The sequence below is a fragment of the Cryptotermes secundus genome, unplaced genomic scaffold, assembly GCF_002891405.2.
Source record: "Cryptotermes secundus unplaced genomic scaffold, Csec_1.0 scaffold57, whole genome shotgun sequence".
NCBI classification, from domain to species: domain Eukaryota; kingdom Metazoa; phylum Arthropoda; class Insecta; order Blattodea; family Kalotermitidae; genus Cryptotermes; species Cryptotermes secundus.
Window position 1 is genome coordinate 29,320 of NW_019725840.1, and position 18,928 is coordinate 48,247.

At 44.4% G+C, this 18,928-nt stretch overlaps 1 protein-coding gene across 7 annotated transcripts in view; it reads right to left on the reverse strand.

Annotated features, from left to right (window-relative positions):
• LOC111863612 (SLIT-ROBO Rho GTPase-activating protein 1) overlaps positions 1 to 18,928 on the reverse strand; it is a gene marked incomplete at its 3' end in the record, with an annotated part of 155,567 nt that overhangs the window by 22,942 nt on the left and 113,697 nt on the right.

The window sequence follows — 18,928 nt, forward strand, 5'->3', positions numbered from 1 at the left end:
ACCGGGAATCGAACACGGACCTCTGGCTCTGTAGCCAGGAACTCTGACCGCTAGAACACAGAGGCGGTCACCCACATACTGTACATGTGTTTATATCCCCATGCAAACCCGTAGCTGATTAGTTGTCGCCATAAAATTAAAAGCTAACATTTCTTCAACGACTGAAACATGTTTATCTTACATTCTACAAAAAAGGAAAAGTCCTTGAACAAAAGGTACATTTTTAAATAAACTCTACATTATATCTAGATCCTACAAGAATTGCTTGCACCTCAGAAGTCCGAGCGTCCGTGATGTAATTATCGCTGATGGTAACGCACTAATTCCATGGGGGGCCACCAGTCGCTCAGGTACTCAAGAATTTGCCAGAATTTTATGGATCCCGAAGGTTCATTGTCGTATTCACAACAGCCCCCATTAATCCCTATCCTGAGCCAGATGCATCCAGTCTAAACCGCCCCATCTTATTTGTCTCCAAGATCCATTTACATAATATCTTCACTCGCGAGAAATACACTTATTAATATTTTAGGTTACCTTTCGCTGTTAGATTAAATAAAACGTTTGAATTTATAAAATCACAAGTCGACACCGACAAAACTAGATACATCATGTGGAATCCTGATGTTTGAGAGGCTCGAACATAACACGCCAAAGAGAATACACAACTGGCACGAGCAGCCACTCACAAATCTAATCAATCTTTCACATCAAATATTGGTATATCTCTTAAACCAGAACTGATTTTTATAAAAGAAGGGAGGAAACCCCGTCGTTTTTTACAAGGAAGTTTGACGATGTTTTCGCCATCTGCATGTCAAGCAGGCGAGGAACAAGAAGAAAAACAACACGGTAGCGTGAACCTTAATGTAGTTAGATAATTACCGATTTAATTGAAGCACCAGAACAGAGATCCCTTTAATGCTGTACGATAATTAACATTTAAATTAGCAGCAAAGGACCTGTACATCTCCACGGTATTAAACAAACATAGTTTTGGTACCAACGCAAGGAAACAGGTTTATCGTTGTTTCAAGTTTACATCTTAAGAAATAACGTTTCCTTGCCTCTATGAACCAGCGCATGGAACTGGTTTTAAAACATGTTTTACGGTATAATGATCTCCAGTGCCTGCTCACTCAGTTCGGTTTGTTCTTTCAGTACTGATGTTCTGCAGATAAAGCACAGTGCTTCTTTTGTTTGTTCGCATGGCAACTCATACAACCAATACTCAGTTTCATTCACAGTTCCTAAAGATGACAGCAGAGGTTAACAACAAACTGCATGTTCCGTGTTCCTTTATTGCAGAAACAAATCGACTGTACAGTTCATGACACCACAGACAGATGTCACACCGCTCTGTCTCCTTGTGCACAGTTAGACAAGCATTACATCGGAAATTTCTCCAAAGAAATCCATTAGACTCCAATGAAGTCTATATTTTCTCATGGGTCAATTCCTTCGTACGAGGAGACATTCCTTTCTATAAAATGGGTAATGTTAGATCTGCTTGGCGTAATGTATTTGATCTCAAAGAACAACATTAAATTCGTGTAAACAATTTTTCATGTAGCTCTACATACTAAACTGAATCCAAATCGATAATCGTTTATACGCTGCGGATTGCTTTACGAAGCTGCCAGCATCTCGGGATTATACAGCGTTGCATGTTAGGATACTATACCATACTAATGGATCTACAGCCATTACTACAAGTAATTACAGCACTATCGTTTATCTCCACAATTCATAAAACTTCCCAGCCTGCGGTGTCTTCAACAGCTGTTTCCTGGTAACGGATGTTAACAGTGAAGATTCTTCAGCTTCCCGCGCTCATATCCTTCTTTCAATATTCCCGTACAGAACTGCCTGCCAACTACCAACTGAATTCGGTTGTCCTAATTCTCTTCTTTTTACATCCTCGGTGCGGACCGCGTAGACAACACCCTGTTTCCCCCGTTGCGTAACCGTCGGAGCGGGAGCGTGTTTACCGAGCCCGTCACCAGAAACGGGTCTAATATAACCGCCCATCTCACGATCGTTGCCTAAGAATGGCTGTTTGGTTGTTTGTTTCAAGGTCTTTTCCTAGCAACGGGTCTATGTACCATAATATCATCAACGTACATAGTCTCGATCCTGATAGCGTTGTTAAATAACAAAAGAAATTACAACAAAAAAGAGATGTTTGTCAACCTTGTTTTGTTTCTTTGCTGAAATGTTGCTGTCCCCACACTGTCAACATTTCTTTATACTAAATTGAAACAAACAGACCAGATCGAAATGCCGGACGGTGGACAAGTCCACTAATCCGTGCACCAGGCTACACGGTGTCATGCCCCAAGAGGCGTCTATCTGATTACATTCTCATGTACCGCAACGCGAAAAGACTGGAAGAATTTCTTCATGTTTATCTAGGATTATATAGTAACAGCCTGCAGCCTTTCTGCACTGCTCTGGCCCACCACAAAGTAAAGAATTACAAAGAGTAAAATCTTCTTCTGAGTTGTGATGACGTGAGTCTCGGCTGAAGCCCACCGCCCTGCCGCCTCCCTCTGATTTCTTGCTTGGCGTAGTCTTCAACCCTGAAGATGGAAGCGATACTTTCCTCCCATAAAACCAGACGATGTCATGGTCCCCGCTGTGACAACCTCAAATCCAACGACACAGAGCTACGGCTCAGATAGGGCATCACAGTGGATTCCCAAACAAAACAGCTGAAGGTCGAACCGGCGCAAGAAAAACTGGGCACGTGGGAGGATTGAAACTAAGAAAATACGTGCACCTGTTGTCTCCTCTGCCCAGCACCTGTTGCCCCAGTAGAGCGGGCCTCTGGTCACACGAACAGCCTGCCTCGTGGCTCCAACCTCAGAAGCCACTCGGAGACCAGTGGAGCCGTTTCTGTTGCTTCTGTGCCCTTTCGTTCGCTCAATCCGAATAGATCCAAGTACCAACCTGCCAACTATCTGCAATCCATCCATGCATCCACCCATCCACCCACCCATGAACGTCCTAAAGAAGATAAAAGCTGGGAAGACTATATCATACGCACGCAAAATTGGTTGTGTATACGTATTTCAGCTTTGTGAACACCCAGTTTAAATAAAAGGAACGACAATTCTCGAAAAGGGGGCGATGGGCGGCGACGGGAGACACTTTCACTAATGACAGCAATTTGCCAGAATCATCAAGAAGTAATGTGGAGGTGCGGGGGCTTGTCCCTCCATTTCTAATTGACCTCAATATGAATGAGTCATTCCCACCCCTGCACACGGCCCAAAAATGATGTTCACAGTGGTCCTTAAAAAGCAGTGAACCTTTCTTCACGGCGGATCATCCCATCAGATTGACGACCGTCAAGTGATGTACGTCTCCCCCTCTCTGAAGGGGGCAGATCAATGTTATTGCAGCCTTCAGCCCCTACCGGGTGCAACAAACCATTTGGGGGGCACTTATTTTCGGAAGTACCGTGTTCATTTAAATCCCCGTATGGAGGCGGGTTAGAATACCTCCACCGTAGGCTCGCGATTCGTAGAATATGTCTAAAAGGAAACCCAGTGCCTGGGGGCATAACAGGGCCACCCTGTCACTGGGGGGACATAAGTACAGAAACCCTGTCCGCCAAGTTGGGGGTTGACGCAAGGCTGACGACCCTGCTCTGTAAAAAAGGGACTGTTGTCAAACCCGAAGAAGTGAAACCCGGATCTTGAGATACGAGAGTAGACAGCTCTGGCGGAATCGTCCAAGGAAGGCCTGTTCTTCCAATGCTAATGAAATGGTGAAACTATCCCTGTAACAGGCTGTGGAGGCCCATGGGTTTGGGACATGTCGAGGCTCCCTCATATTTTTTCTAGACAATCGGCCAATCGCTGAGGTGAGCGGCTGGAACGATTAGGTCAACTGAAAAATCCAACGACCACAACGGGAATCGAACCCGCGACCTTCCGGGTTGTAGCATAGTGCAGTACTCAAGAAGAGAAAGAAACCGGACAGAAGGACGCGAGTCCCATGAAAGGAGATGCATGGCTCGGATGGCTGGCCTGGCAGCTAATGGGAGATTTTGCTCACGTTGGAACCGGCTTGTCAGAAGCCAACACCTGCTCTCGGCCAAGGACCAGGTGACGTGCACTGGCTTCATAACGAAGAGGACACAAGGAAATCTGACAAACTCGATTTGTGCCTCAAGTTGCACTGGGTATAACCGAGCCTTTCCGCTGTTTATTCATTCTCTCTCCATACAAACGTCGGGATAGTTCCAAACCTTGAAGAGAATTTATCTTTTGGGATGTATGGTAATGTCTACCGTCGTTTCGGAGGAACATACTGTCTCAATCTGCAGGCTTCAAGAATAGGCTAGGGGAGTCATCAACAACAAGAAGGCAGCATGCACAGCTGGTTGCTCCGAAACTTCGGTGAATTTTTATACGACTATACGGTGTCACACCCCCAGATGACACTTCAAGGGTGTACTACCGAAGAGCAGCGTTCTTGTGTTCGTTCTGGGGTGCAAAAAGGACTCAATGTTAAGGATATACATAAAGAATTTTTTCCTGTTTACGGTGGGAAGTGTTTGTCGCTTATACCGTCTCGTAACTGGTTGGCAAACGTTTCGCTGATGCCACCTGCTTCCACGCTGGTATCTTGTTCGGCTTATTCTTCGACCCTGAAGATGGAGGCGATATGTTCTTCTTAAAAGCCTGGGTAACTCTGAACAAACTTCACGGCGTAATATCCCAGAAGACAGAACTTTTCACAACCACCGCTGTGAAAACCTCGAATCTATATGACACATGGAGACTGTTGCCAAGAAAAGAATATCTTCCCATCGTTGGAACTGATTTCCGGTAGTCCAGCACGTAGTCTGTCACTTTAGCGTCTGCGCTATTCTGGCTTCGTACGAAACCCACATGAATATAACAGGCAGGTAAATCATATCAATATTTACGGTACAAAATAGCAGCAGTTTCGGAGATCGTCATTTAATAACCAACTGAGAATCAATCATATAGGGGCGGCAGCGTAACATGTGCCGGGGAATGAACTCGGTACACTGCAGACACACTGGTCCACCGAGCAAATGCTGACAACTTAATGGATCTGAAATTGATGGATGCAAAAGGACCTATGACATAAACGGGGCTGGCCGCGTGAGAAAACAAGACGCCTGGCAATTCATACCATGGCGCCATTGTGCACAGCTGGTTATAGGGTCACTGCACAGAGCTTTTTCAGGTCAGTCCGTCTCAAAATTATATCAGCACGACAAAGAAGACTTATCTGAAGCTAATTTATCTCTAATGTAAAATTATGACATAAAACAAAAAAAAAAAACGAACATTAAACAACAAAGAACTTCCGAGACAACATGAGGCGCACTTCGTACAAGCAGCTTCCATTTATATATTAAGGAATAACATAAATTACAAATACATAACATCTATCCCATGTGGAGGCGGGGTCGAATACCTCCATCGTATCCCTGCGAGTCGTAGGAGGCGACGAAAATGGAAGTCTCGGATCTGAGACAGTAATATATGGTTGCGAGTCCCACGGGACTCGGAAGCGAGAATGACTGCGCTGGCGAGGACCAGCAGCAATTGTTAACTATAGACCCGTCCTCTCGTCAGAGAGAGCGCCCCACATCAACAAACCCGCAACTGCCTGACGGAAATAAAGATCCGGTCGTAAGCCCCAGATGGGTGCTTTATTGCAAGACAGACTGGCCGACTCGCCGTCGGTCCTAACATAAGACTCAGACTCAGATATAACATCTGTGACCTCTTTACGCTTAATATCTGCTACAGGACTACAGATTACAAATAATAAAATGCTGAAGAAGTGACTCAGACATAAACAGTAAACAAGGATAATCGTATAATTGGTCTCACTTTTCAAGGAGCAACAAAACTTGAACTTTTGAAAACAAAAGAATGCGAAGTTTTATTCTTGGTGTAATATTGTCGCCAGTGATGAAGTTGGCGACACATGTAGCATGCACAGAGGCACAACTGACTGGAGAATATAAAGGGAATGTAAGATTTGAGGTACTCACAGCGGTGGTTCTGAAGAATACTGTCTTCTCGGATATAACGCCGTATAGTCCGTTACAAATCAAATGACGTTTCGGAGGAATATAATGACTATCTTCAGGGTCGAATAAACCGAGCAAGATACCAGCGTGAAAGCTTAACACCTACTTTCACGCTGTACCTTACTCGGCTTATTCTATCCTGAAGGTAGAGATGATACGTTCCTCTGAAACGTCGGTTGACTTTCAACGGGCTACACGGTGTTATATCTCACAAGATAGTAGCTTTCAACAGAAATTAAGATCAAAGGGGCATGCAGAATCGCGAAAAGAGAATGCATCTGTAAATACTTGTACTCCAATTTTGTTTTGACGTGACCCAGAAGCAAAGGCACTAACCCCATTTATTGCGCCAAGATATCTTAGGTCCCTTCTGCACAGAGACGAAACGCCGCGACGCCATGGAGCCTGCAGTACCATCTGGAACAATGCTGTGGGCCGACGGCAACACCCCACAGAGCCAGAGCGGGAAATGGATCATCTCAGTCTGGACCACGGCCGAGAACACGACAAGTGACAAGCTACCGCGTACGAAGCAAGTCCCTCCACGTCAGGCTCCTTGTAGATTAGGACGTACAGACGGGGTCCGTAGTGGTTATCGGACTTACTGAACAACTATACTGCTCACAGATCACTACCGCACACAGACAAGTGTCCTCGGTCACGTTGCTTGGCAGCGGCGTCCAACAGCGGACGTTCCTCTGCTCTCGGGCTCAAGTCCTTGCAGGCTGGCGACCATCTCACACCAATCTCCTACTCTTCTAACTGCCGTCTGAAGGTATGTGGGGCAAACGGTAGCGTAGTTGGTTGAGGTACAATGCTACATGCCGGAAGGCCGCGGGTTCCATTCCCGATAGTCACTGATATTTCAATTGACCTAATCCTTTCACCCGGGCTATGGCCCTGGGGTCGAATCAGCTTCTAACGGAAATGAGTACCAGCAATCTTCCTGGGGGTAAACGGCGGCCGGTGCGGAAGGCTGACCACTTCACCGCCATCTGTGAGCCGAGTCCTTAGAAAATGTGGGAGCCTCTATGTCTCGCTAACCTATGGGCCTCCACGGCCTCTTACAGGGATAGCTTTACCTCTTTACCAAGGTAAACGTAAAGTTGTCCATGTGCTTAATTAATTGAGCACTACGCCATGAAGGCGTATGGGGGAGCGGATATATAGATCCAATTATTCTAGACCTCATCACTAATCCGAGGAGAGAGGTCATCTCCACACTCTGGCCACTTTACCCTAGGGGGAAAAGCCCCCGGTGTCCGGTGGGCCCCAGAACCGATATGGGCGACATGAAGAAAATTCTTGACGGTACCGGGACTCGAGCTCCGTCTCCTCGGTTGTCTAACCCGTAGCCAGTTGCCTGCTCTATCCCGGTTCTTTTCGTAGGTAAATTATATTATATAAAAATGTGCCCTCCTTCGTTGTAAGACAAGCTACATTCGTCATAAAATTAGACGTCTTCCGCGGTTAGTTTTAAAATATTTCCATAGGTGGTGCTGGAAAAACTGAGTAACAGCGCATGCGTTTCGCTCGTTTAAAACTGTGACTGTACCAATCTGTAATGGTAATAGCAGTGCGGGCCGAAACCGGCTTTTCCAGGGGACCGTGCCAAGGTGTCCACGGGCGCGTAGCCAGAGAACTCGCATACAAATTTACCTTTAAGCTGTTAAGTCTGTTTCACTTACACCCTAGTATGTTCAGGATGGCATATATTGCCACGTGTTAAAGTGACTACAGACAAGGCTTCGATTGGTAACTGGATTTATTGACCACTCACACAACCCGTGAGTACACTTTATAAATCACGATCACACACACACTAGTGTCCACAGTAGCGTCTTCACTGACCGTTGCTCAGTAACGGCTTCCAACGGCGGATGTTCCCCTTACCCTGGGTTCCAAAAGTATCCGCATGCCTCAGCTACCGCCTTCTAACAGCAGCAGCTCACAAGGACTGAATAGCAGCACTCCTCTGACTGTTCAGTCAGCTCATTTAACTGCACTACACTCGCTTTCGCTAATTGTCCTGGGTATAACATCTCGGCACGAACCGCACAGAAAACACCTTTACTGTTGCTTGTTAGGAATCTGTTGTTTATCAGAGGGCATTGTTTACTGAGTCACTACTCAGAAATGCGTCTGCATTTTACAATATTTTTTTAACAATTCCTATTTTTGGTATTAATATGTGGCGTTTATTTGTTCTGTTCAATTTTGCTTTTTTTCCTCATAAATCCACTGTGGATGCCTGAATTCTCCCTCGTTCTGTCGACCTGTACGTCAAGAGTTTCTTTCTCTCTCTCTCTCTCTTCCCGTCATTTCCAGATGGCTGTTGCCCTCAGAGAAACGAAGATGAAGTCCTGGGCCGGGCTCGTTACAGCGGCAAAGGAACCTCGTGCTGTTAAATACGCGCTGTCAAGTCAAGTTGTGTTCGTCTCGAAATGAATAACTCGGACAACTCAGGAGAGAGAGCCGTCTGTTAACTGTTTTCTCCCACCACCACTCCGAGCACATTTATTTTCTATTTTACGGGCCAGATTTGCTTCAAAAAGTAAAAGTTTTAATATAATTTCAATGTTCATGACAGCTGATCTGTTTGGTAGTTGGAACGACTTTAAAAGCAAAATTAAACAACCCCCTCCCCTGCCACACTAAAATGTTTCAAAATACGCTATTGATGCCGAAATAAGCAAAAGCAAAAGTACTCTGCTTTTACCGGTTCTCACGGTCTCTTCGCTTGCAGATTTCTTATATTTCTTCTACCATGAAGATGGAGGCGATACGTTCCACCGAAACGTCGGTTAACACCACATATACACGGTGCCAAATCCCAGAAGACTGCTTTCTTCAAATTCTTTATTATTTATGTGCCGAGTCAAAAGTCACAAGGCCAATTACAGACAGAGCAGTGTAGATACAAGTAATTACATTATGGACCAACGCAACATAAAGTCAAAGACAAATTACAGGCAAGCACTGGAGGAAAAACACATTAATGCAGACAAGTAAATAAACAATAATACATGCCGGTAAAGAAGAAATCTGTATGAACACACTGACACGACGGCGTCTGCAGGAATTCTGAAATATATCGAGAGGAGAGAGAAGTTCGGTAAGACTGAACGGCGGAAGGATATTGCTATGTAACATCCGTGGCAGGTTCCGAGAGGCCTTATACCGGATGGAGTGGTATAGACTGGATTCGTCTGGCTCAGGATAAGGACTAGTGGCGAGGCTCTCGTGAACATGGTAATGAACCTTCGGGTTCCATAGAATGTTGCGAAATTGTTGAGTAGTTGCGCGACTGGCGGATTCTCAAGAAGGGCTCAACTCAATAAAGGCAGCATATCCTGAAGATGACAGTGGCCTTTCTTCAGACTACACGGCGGCACACCCCAGTGTTCAGTGTTGAGATGGCGAAATGCTGATTGGAGCTGAGGTTTTCCAGAACAAGTTCACGATTCGCGTTGCATCGGAGAAGCAACCCCCTCACAAAAGCCTCACAGAATGGTGCAACTATTTCTGGCAGAAACTTGTGCGCCTGTTTTTTGTGACATGTATAGCGAGACTAATGGCAAGCCTCGCGGCCAGGGGTGAACAAAACGGGGCTCAGTTAGACCGATTTCACAACACAAAACAGTGTTTCATCATTTGCGATGACCGCCTTTTTGGATGTCCTAAGACTCTCTGCCCTCTCGGCAGGCGAAGGAAATCGGCCTCGATCCGTTCTTTCCAGAAGGCTTCTCCAATTTTGTTGATATTTTTACATACCTTAATTGTAACCTTCGGTTTACTCATATCAGAATTTCTTTTGTGGGCTAATCTAATGAAGACGAATTATCAGTCTCAGGATCTGCAATTCTGTTTCTTCCTGGTTTCGAACCCAAAATTTCACTATTAAAATTAAGTCCTGCTATTGGTCTGATGCTGTGTAGGTTATACATAACAAACATCTGTCGTATGTATCTTTTAGACGCTAAGTCAGTACACTCCTTTATTTTGGCAATAAAGTTTCCTAAAAGGTAAAACGTAAAGTTATCCCTGTAAGAGGCCGTGGAGGCCCATAGGGTTGTGAGACGTCGAGGCTCCCACATTATCTAGACAATCGGCTCACAGAAGGCGGTGAAGTTGTCAGCCTTACACGCCGGCCGCCCTTTACTCCCCATGAAGATTCCTGGTACTCATTTCTGTTAGAGGCTGAGCCGACCCCAAGGCTACAGTGCGGTTGGAAAGATGTCAATTGAGAAATCCAGTGACCACAACGGGAATCTAACCCGTGACCTTCCGGCTTATAGCATAGTGCCTCAACCAAACACGCTACCGCGTTCTGGCATTCTCTGCTTCATGGCAAATTAAGTTGTGCAACCCTGCGGAGACAAAATGAATATTCAGTTCCTTCTAACGATTTCCCTTCGTAATAAAACCAATAGAGGAACGGAGATTCATAATTCGTATCTGTAAAAAATTTCTAAAAAAAAAATAAATAAGCGACGATGAATGGTATTCTTTTTAGGAAGTGAACACTTACAAAAGCAATAACGTAGCCAGACACAGAGAGGGGTGCAGATTCCAGTAGAAAAACAATCCGACCCTAAGCAAAGACAGCCTCCGCGCCATCGCTAACCCTACAGAAACAAACGAACAGCGCCCTCATTAAACTCACGCAGATGGCCCGATTGACAGATGAAAGAGGGATACAAAAATATTTTTAAAATGTGGGTCAACGGGGGTTACCGCCACACACAGTAGGCGCGGCCGCATTAATGGACTCTTTCATCTGGTCTTCTGTGGAGTGAAATCTTAACGCAAGCAATAAATGTGCCATCTGTCATTACTATTCGTTGCTAGGTAGCGGCTGCTAACAACGATGATTCCTCGTGGCCAACCACGAACTGCCACTGCTCACTTGAAACTCACATAGAAACCGGTCTACAATTTTGAGCTAAACTGTGGTCGCTATTACAAATTTTGTCTTGTGGAATATAGAGCAGTGTATTCAGCTGAAAATCACAAGTGATGAGGCCAAATAAAAAAAGTCCAATAACCTCATGGGGAATCGAACCCGCGACCTTCCGGCATGCAGCATAGTTCCTCACCCAACTGCTTTACCGTGTGCCCTCAGTAAATAAGGATTTAATTATTATTATTATTATATAAACTGCCTTGTTTTGTATATTATTCATGTGTGTTTTTACTCGTGTTCACAGCCGTTGGTTGTAACTTTAGCATGTACATAAATAAAAAAACTAAACTCCCTGGCTTTAGTCAGCAAGCGAACTATACCGATCGAGCGACCGCCGCTTGTCGGCGAAGTTTAGTGCCAACTTTAGCGGATAGAGGGTGTCGCGTGGTCAGGGCAACGAATCCTCACGGCCGTTAATTTCGGTTTTCTAGACTGGAGCTGCTACTTTTCCATTCAAGTAGCTCCTCAATTATCCTCACGAGGCTGAGTGGACCCCGTTCCAGACCCACTACTTCTCAGAAAAATCTGGTAGCGCCGGGAATCGAACCCGGAACCTCTGAATCTGTAGCCAGGAACTCTGACCACCAGACCACAGACGTGGTCAAATAAATAATAACTGAATTGAATTAAATTATTATATCATCATTAACATTAACAGTGTCACATCTCCGGGGTTACACCAGTCTCCTCAAGAAACGCCACTCCAGAAGTGAACAGAATGCCAGCGTAGTGCAGTGAAATTTCGAGATATGTTTGATGCAAAGAGCGTGTACGTAGTAACTGAGCTACATGTCAGTCTACGATCCTGCAGCCTGAGACAGGCCTTCGCTTCCTCAGCGATATTCCATGCCTGGTTCCTGACCAGAGCTCTCCATTATCTTGGGCTCGTGGCTTCATGTGCACCGCCTCTGTGGTCTAGTGGTCAGAGTTCCTGGCTACAGAATCCAAAGGTCCCTGGTTCGATTCCCGGCGCTACCAGATTTTCTGAGAAATAGTGGGTCTGGAACGGGGTCCACTCAGCCTGGTGATGATAATTGAGGAGCTGTTGCAAGGAAATAGCGGCTCCGGTCTAGAAAACCGAAATTAATGGCCATGGGGATTCGTTGAGCTGACCACGCGACAACCTCTATCCGCTAAAGTTGGCACTAACTTCTCCGACAAGCGGCGGTCACTCGGTCGGTACAGTTCGCTTGCGGACTAAAACCACGGAGTTTGTTTTGTTTGTGGCTTCATGTGGCTCCCACCATCCATACATCGGACTTTTGCGAGCTTAGCTTATGGTTTGCTTCCCAGAGCCTTCATGTTCCGACACTGACAGATGTAACAGATAGCAGTAATTATCTGACACAGGGAATAAACAAAAAATACCACAGCTGGGGTAGCGGCTGGTAATTGATTCAACACATGGCATTCTCAGCGGTTCGGATCTGTTCAAGCGATAAGTTTCAATCGTCAGAACGGAGGAGGGAAATGTTTCTGACATCTTGAAGCGTTTCGTGTTGGAGCCGACACCAGGGGCCCCGTGTGCTGTGCCACACTGAACTGCCTTGTGTCTATATCCAGCATTTCATCTAGTTCTGGTTTGTTTAACGACGCTCTACAGCTTCGAATGAGACAATTAGTGAATGAACTTGGTAAAACAGCCTAATTTGCTACTACCCCGGGATTTGCCTGCAAGAACCACCTGTCAGACTTGCCGGCCTTCAGGCCAGCTCTACGCAAGAAACAAGACAGAGATACGGTATTTAAGAAAAATTATCAACCTATCTTATTAGAGTCGGGATAGCGTAGTCGGCAGAGCGACTGGTTACGGGGATGGATGGCCAAGGGGTTGGGATTCGAGTCCCGGAGGGTTAAGACATTTCTCCTCTCCACGTCGTCCAGACCGGTACTGGGGCCAACCAAGCCTCCTATCCAATGGGCACCGCGGGCGTGAAGCTGACCATTCAACTAGTGTCGAGGTCAAGAATATGTGGATCTAAACAACTGGAGAATGTGAAATGTTTTAAATATTTGGGTAGCTTGTTAACAGATGATGGAAGGTGCACTAGTGAAATTAAATCCAGGATTGCCATGGCAAAAGCTGCATTTAGCAAGAAGAAGAATCTTTTTACCAGCAAATTGGACTTAAATTTGAGGAAGAAACTAGTGAAATGCTACATTTGGAGCATAGCTCTGTATGGGGCTGAAACATGGACACTTAGGGCAGTAGATCAGAAACATCTGGAAAGTTTCGAAATGTGGTGTTGGAGAAGAATGGAGAAGATCAGTTGGACCGATTATGTGAGAAATGAAGAAGTGTTAATTAGAGTCAGTGAGCAGAGGAATATCCTACATGAAATAAGAAAACGGAAGGCTAATTGGATTGGTCATGTTTTACGCAGAAACTGCCTTCTAAAAGAAGTTATCGAAGGAAAGATAGAGGGGCGGATAGAAATGACAAGAAGACGAGGAAGAAGACGTAAGAAGATGCTGGATGACCTTGGGGACAGAAGAGGATACTGTCATTTGAAGGAGAAAGCTCTAGATCGCATTAAGTGGAGGAATTGTTTTGAAAGAGACTGTGGACCTGTCGTCTTGACAGATTACTGATGATGATGATGATACATCCACCCCCCCATACGTCTTCGCAGTGTGGTGCTTAATTAGTTAAGCACAGGGACAACTTTACCTTACCGTATCTTATATGTGTTTGAGATCTCAGATATGGAATGTATACAGAGTTTTGGTGGTAAAACCTATTGATAAGAACGTGAAACAGATAGAAGAACAATATAAAGCTGACTTTTCTTTAGGTTCATGGGATAAGAGGCATGTATAAGCAGAAACCATACTCACCACGGATCCGGTTCTTTTCTTACGGAAGAAATAATGGGGGGGGGTGCCTCGAATGCACGCATATTACAGGAAAATTACCCAGGGTTTTCTCTGCAACAGGAACCATTTTCTCCTGCAACGCTTCGTGAAGGTGAAGGGGGTGAGACCTAGGGATGAGTGGCGATGTGGAACCTGACTGTTCGAAATGAGGAAAATTATAAAAATCTCGGTTATATCAATCGACTGCCGTATCGAAAATCGAAGTCAGTGTCTCCAGAATACGAAGCATGAGTAACAGACCAATGGACTGCGTTGTCGTGCACCTCTGGTCAAGAACTTCACTGCACTTATGAAACCCAGAAATCCAATGCCTCAATGCTTAAATTACAAATTAAATATACCACTAGATTAGGGACGCGCTCCGATAATTAAACTTTTAAGCCATTAAAAATATTAAAGGAGCCTATCACAGTTGCCGCGGGGTCTAAGTACGAAATGTCTTGGGCCGCTCAGATGCTGGGGCCATGGGTTCGAATTCCATGCGAGGCATGGATGTCTGTGTGCGTGTATTCTGTTTGTGTTGTCCTGTATAGGTAGCGGCCTTGCAACGGGCTGATCCCCGCCCAAGGAGTCTTACTGTCTGTAAGATTTATAATTTCATAATTAATTCTAAGTGGGAAAATACCAAAGGGCCTAATCCGTCACAGGAAGAAGAAGAGGAAGATATCAAACGAGCGTCTCAATTTTTTTGTTGTATTCAGAAGATATTTCCTACGAATCTGTTTTATTTACCATTTCACTTTATATTTCCTTCCGTCTAATCTCTCAAACCGTCCGACTTGCATTTATCTAAGCCTGTGGTTCTCAACCTTTGTCGCACCGCGGCCCGGTAATTTTATTCTTTATAAGATGAGGGCCTGGTTCTGGGCCGCGGCCCAGCGGTTGAGAAACACTGATCTAAGTTACACAAAACTTAGAAAGGAGAAATTATTTTTATGTTATCTTGCTATCGACTCCACTTTCACTTCAATATCCGCGTTTCATATCGAATGTTTTCGGTCAAAACACTGGAAATTCCTTTCACGGCAGGTGAAATCGCAGGACATGTGGAATGCCACACGGTGTTTCACGCTGCCTGTTCACGGCACAGCTTCCGGATACAAAATGGCGCCGACACATCGATTTCTTGTCGAGACAACAAACTTAACCTTATGAAGCAGACATGGTTTTGTGGAACATATTAACTTAGTCCTTAGCGCGCTTTCATGGCTCGTTTCAGGTATAACATGCAAAGAATATGGGCCTGTTTCGAAACAGCTTATCTCGTTCGTAGTAAAGTCTTACGATAAAAAACTGGCGTTGATGTAACGTTACAGAAATGATAACTTTATAACTACACCATGAAAATGTATGTGAGATAAACTGTAGGTTCAGCATGAACTGCAGATGGGGACGAAGCAGTCGTGGTCTGTTTAAAGGTAAAAGTCTAATAGAAAGACCAAGAAGACAATTGAACAGAATTGTGAAGACGGTGCAAGATATGGAAAGTCAACAAAAATAAAAAATTTCGTACAATTTCTTTTAATGTTTTAACACTTTCCGTTCTTATTCTAATAGCTCCGTACTGTTTTGCTGGCTCCTGTGTTCACACAGTAGTTCACTAACTATCCTGACACCTGCTGGACAAAACAATAAACTCCATACTCATCGCTTCTCCCAAATATCTGTAATAGTTTGGGGTAGAGTGAGTATAGGTAACGTTGAAGAAAATGACTTAAAGTGTTAAACTCATAAACGTGGGACAAGGAGAAACTGCGAGACTATTTCTGATAATATTCAGGTAATGAGAATTTTTATTAGTGAAGATAATGGATAGGAATAGTTCAAGAAGCTCGTACAATAAGTAACCCTTTGAAGACTCAAAGTCACATTGCGACTGATGGTCGGTCGGTCAGTCATTCAGTCAGTCAGTCAGTCAGTCAATCTTGGTGTCGAGCCCCATGACCAGATATTTATTATTGTTTGACAGTTTAGGTCTTGGTATTGTGGGGCGCCCTCTCTGAGAACGGGTCTGTCTTTTGTCAGAGTCACTGTCTATAGTAGTAAGTCATTTGTCATAATGTAAAGGATATTTACATTTTACATGTTAAACATGATACTAAATGTATTAAATACATACAGGGCCTTTGTCAGTTCAGGCTCAGTAGAGAAGATTATGGCCTATTTCTAGTAGCTTCCGCTACAACGGTAGTCCCGTCACTTGAACGGTCGTATGCTTGACCGCCGCCAAGTTTAAGGACTGTGATTTTGTCTGATATATATAGAAATTCAGCTCGTACCTGACAGGAAACACATTACATCTGCGCTACAAAGCCCAACTGGTTACTGCTGTTTGGGGAAACAGTCGTTGTTTACTGTGAGAACCATATGGAACACACAGATACATTCCGTAGGTAGAATGCAGAGTTTTTGTGTATATATATAAAGGCAGGTGGTACATATAGTAACCTTTGGGATTCAGTGGGTCGATCTGTAACTCGTGCTGGCCCCTATGCTCAGAGACAAGCATCTGGAGAAGTATAAAGCAATAAATTATTCCCAGAACCTCCTGTTATGCGTGACGTCAGTGCTTTCTCGTGACACAGGACACTAAACCATGAATAAGCTGCTCTTCTCAAACACACGTTTCAAAAAGATAGAATCTTTGACTTTCTGGGCACTGACGAGCTGCTCAATGCTCTGTAAGCGTGCTAGGTTTCGTGTAATGTTGCTGTTGCCCTGGTGACATGGAATACCGCTCACTATGTTACAACATGACCCGCGAACTATCTGTTCTCTTACCATGGCACGTAACGTAATGGCAGATGCTAAAAATATACGGAGGCCATGTTCCGCTACAGAGGATATTCATTCGGGCGCTGCTAACTTAGGGGATATGAGGGCAACATGACAGTATGATGAGTCTGAATATTGTGGGCGTCAGTCACGTAAATTAAAAAAAAAAAAGAAAAAACTTCCGCATAAAGTTTTAAATAAAATCGTGAAGGTAAAAGAAACTATGAAATTACGAACATTTTTAAGTAGTTACTATAGGATTCTGACGATGGTGTATAACACACTGATATATTGGGTTTCTGGACTTTATCCATCATCCTGGTGTTTCCCTTTTCCTTCACCTGAGGACGGAAACAGATCCAGTTTCCGAAACGTCGTGTTTTTATTTGTTATCTTAAAAAACAGGACGATGGATAAAGTCCAGAAACCCAATATATCAGTACGAACATTTTTATTTTATACAAATTTTCTGGATGGTTTACAATTGCGAATATAAAAACTCTTCCCAACTATTTCTGCTTTATAAGCTTTTATTAACGTATAATGAAAGAAGGAACTGCAAGGAGGAAGAATGCACTAAGTTGTCTGAAATTAACGTATAATGAAAGAAGGAACTGCAAGGAGGAAGAATGCACTAAGTTGTCTGAAATTAACGAGAACTTCCTAGAGAACTGTACTAACAGTTATCTTAAAGATGTCGATAAATACTTATTTAAGGTTAAATAATATATAAAGGTAAAGTAACTGTGCTTGCTGACGTATTGGGGAGTGGAGGTATAGCGCCACCGTTCTTGACCTAGGCAGTAGATGGAGCTGAGCGGTCAGATTCACGCCCCGGCGCTTTACCACCAAGGAAAGGGCCACCGGTACCCTCTGGATGGGGCCCAGAGACAGCCTGGACGCTATGAAGAAGAGAAAAATTCTTGTCCCTGCCGAGAATCGAACCCCGGCCCACAGCCCGTCGCTATACCGACTGAGCTATCCCGTGTCCCTATTTAAGGTTAAATACAAGTGGGGAAATAGGCCAATGAGGACAAAATGAAACACAATGTGAAAATAAGTGTTAATAAATATAAATCAGAGAGTTATACATCAGAATCGGGTGTTAGGAAGATATGTAATTCAAAATATACGCGACGACCTTTTCTACAACCGTCTACACAACAATTCATTGATTATTATATCAAGAGATAATGTATTTCAAGGCCCCAACATGTTTCGATTTGCAAGTAAAAAACATGGCGTAATCCTGAAACAAATAATTATATATTCATCAATTAATAAGTCTATAGACGTTGTAAAGGGTCGCGTAGTAGCGTAGTTGGTTGATGTACTATGCTACAAGCCGGAAGGTCGTGGAATCAATTTCCGATGAGGTCACTGGATTTTTCAATTGACCTAATCCTTCCAGCCGCACTATGGCCCTGGGGTTGACTCAGCCTCCAACAGAAATGAGTAGCAGGAATCTTCATGGGGGTAAAGGGTGGCAGGTGGGTAAGACTGACCTCACCACCATCTGTGAGCCGATTGTCTAGAAAATGTGGGAGCATCGACGTCTCATAGCCCTATGGGCCCCCACGGCCTGTTACAGGGATAGCTTTACGTTTCTGTTTTGCTACCTTACAGACCGTACGTTAGTCACTATACAGACTGAGCTATCCTACTTCTTAACTACAAGCAGCGGCTGCGCCCTTACGCCTGTGATGTGCAAAACCCGCATATTTCAGAGCATTCCAAACATAATAGCATCACTTTTTAAACTGCTACCGGGCCGTCACGCCGCGTAGCGGTCGTCATGGGAACTGTGCCGTGGCGTCAGTTGGTTACATTGGGCCAGATCGCCTTCAACAAGACCGAACAAGACCACTTAGAGCCCTGTACAAGCAAGGATATTGCTCACTGATATATTGGGTTTTTGGACTTCATTGCTCTTCGCTATATCAACGGTCCAGTCTTCCTTGAATAAATTCCGTCATCTCCACTAGGCTTCATCCTGAGCCACTTGAATTCACTTCCATACCCTCTCGATACATTTTAATGTTATCCTTCCTCCTTCACTTAGGCCTCCCAACGTTTGTAAGCATAGTATACTCTAGCTAATCAGGTTAAAGTTAATCCGGATGGAAACTGAGGGAGCAGACGTATAACTAAAGACCTTCTTAACTTCGGCAACAGATGCACGTGAATGATCAGCTTCACGCTCCTGCCGCTTTACCCCCGGG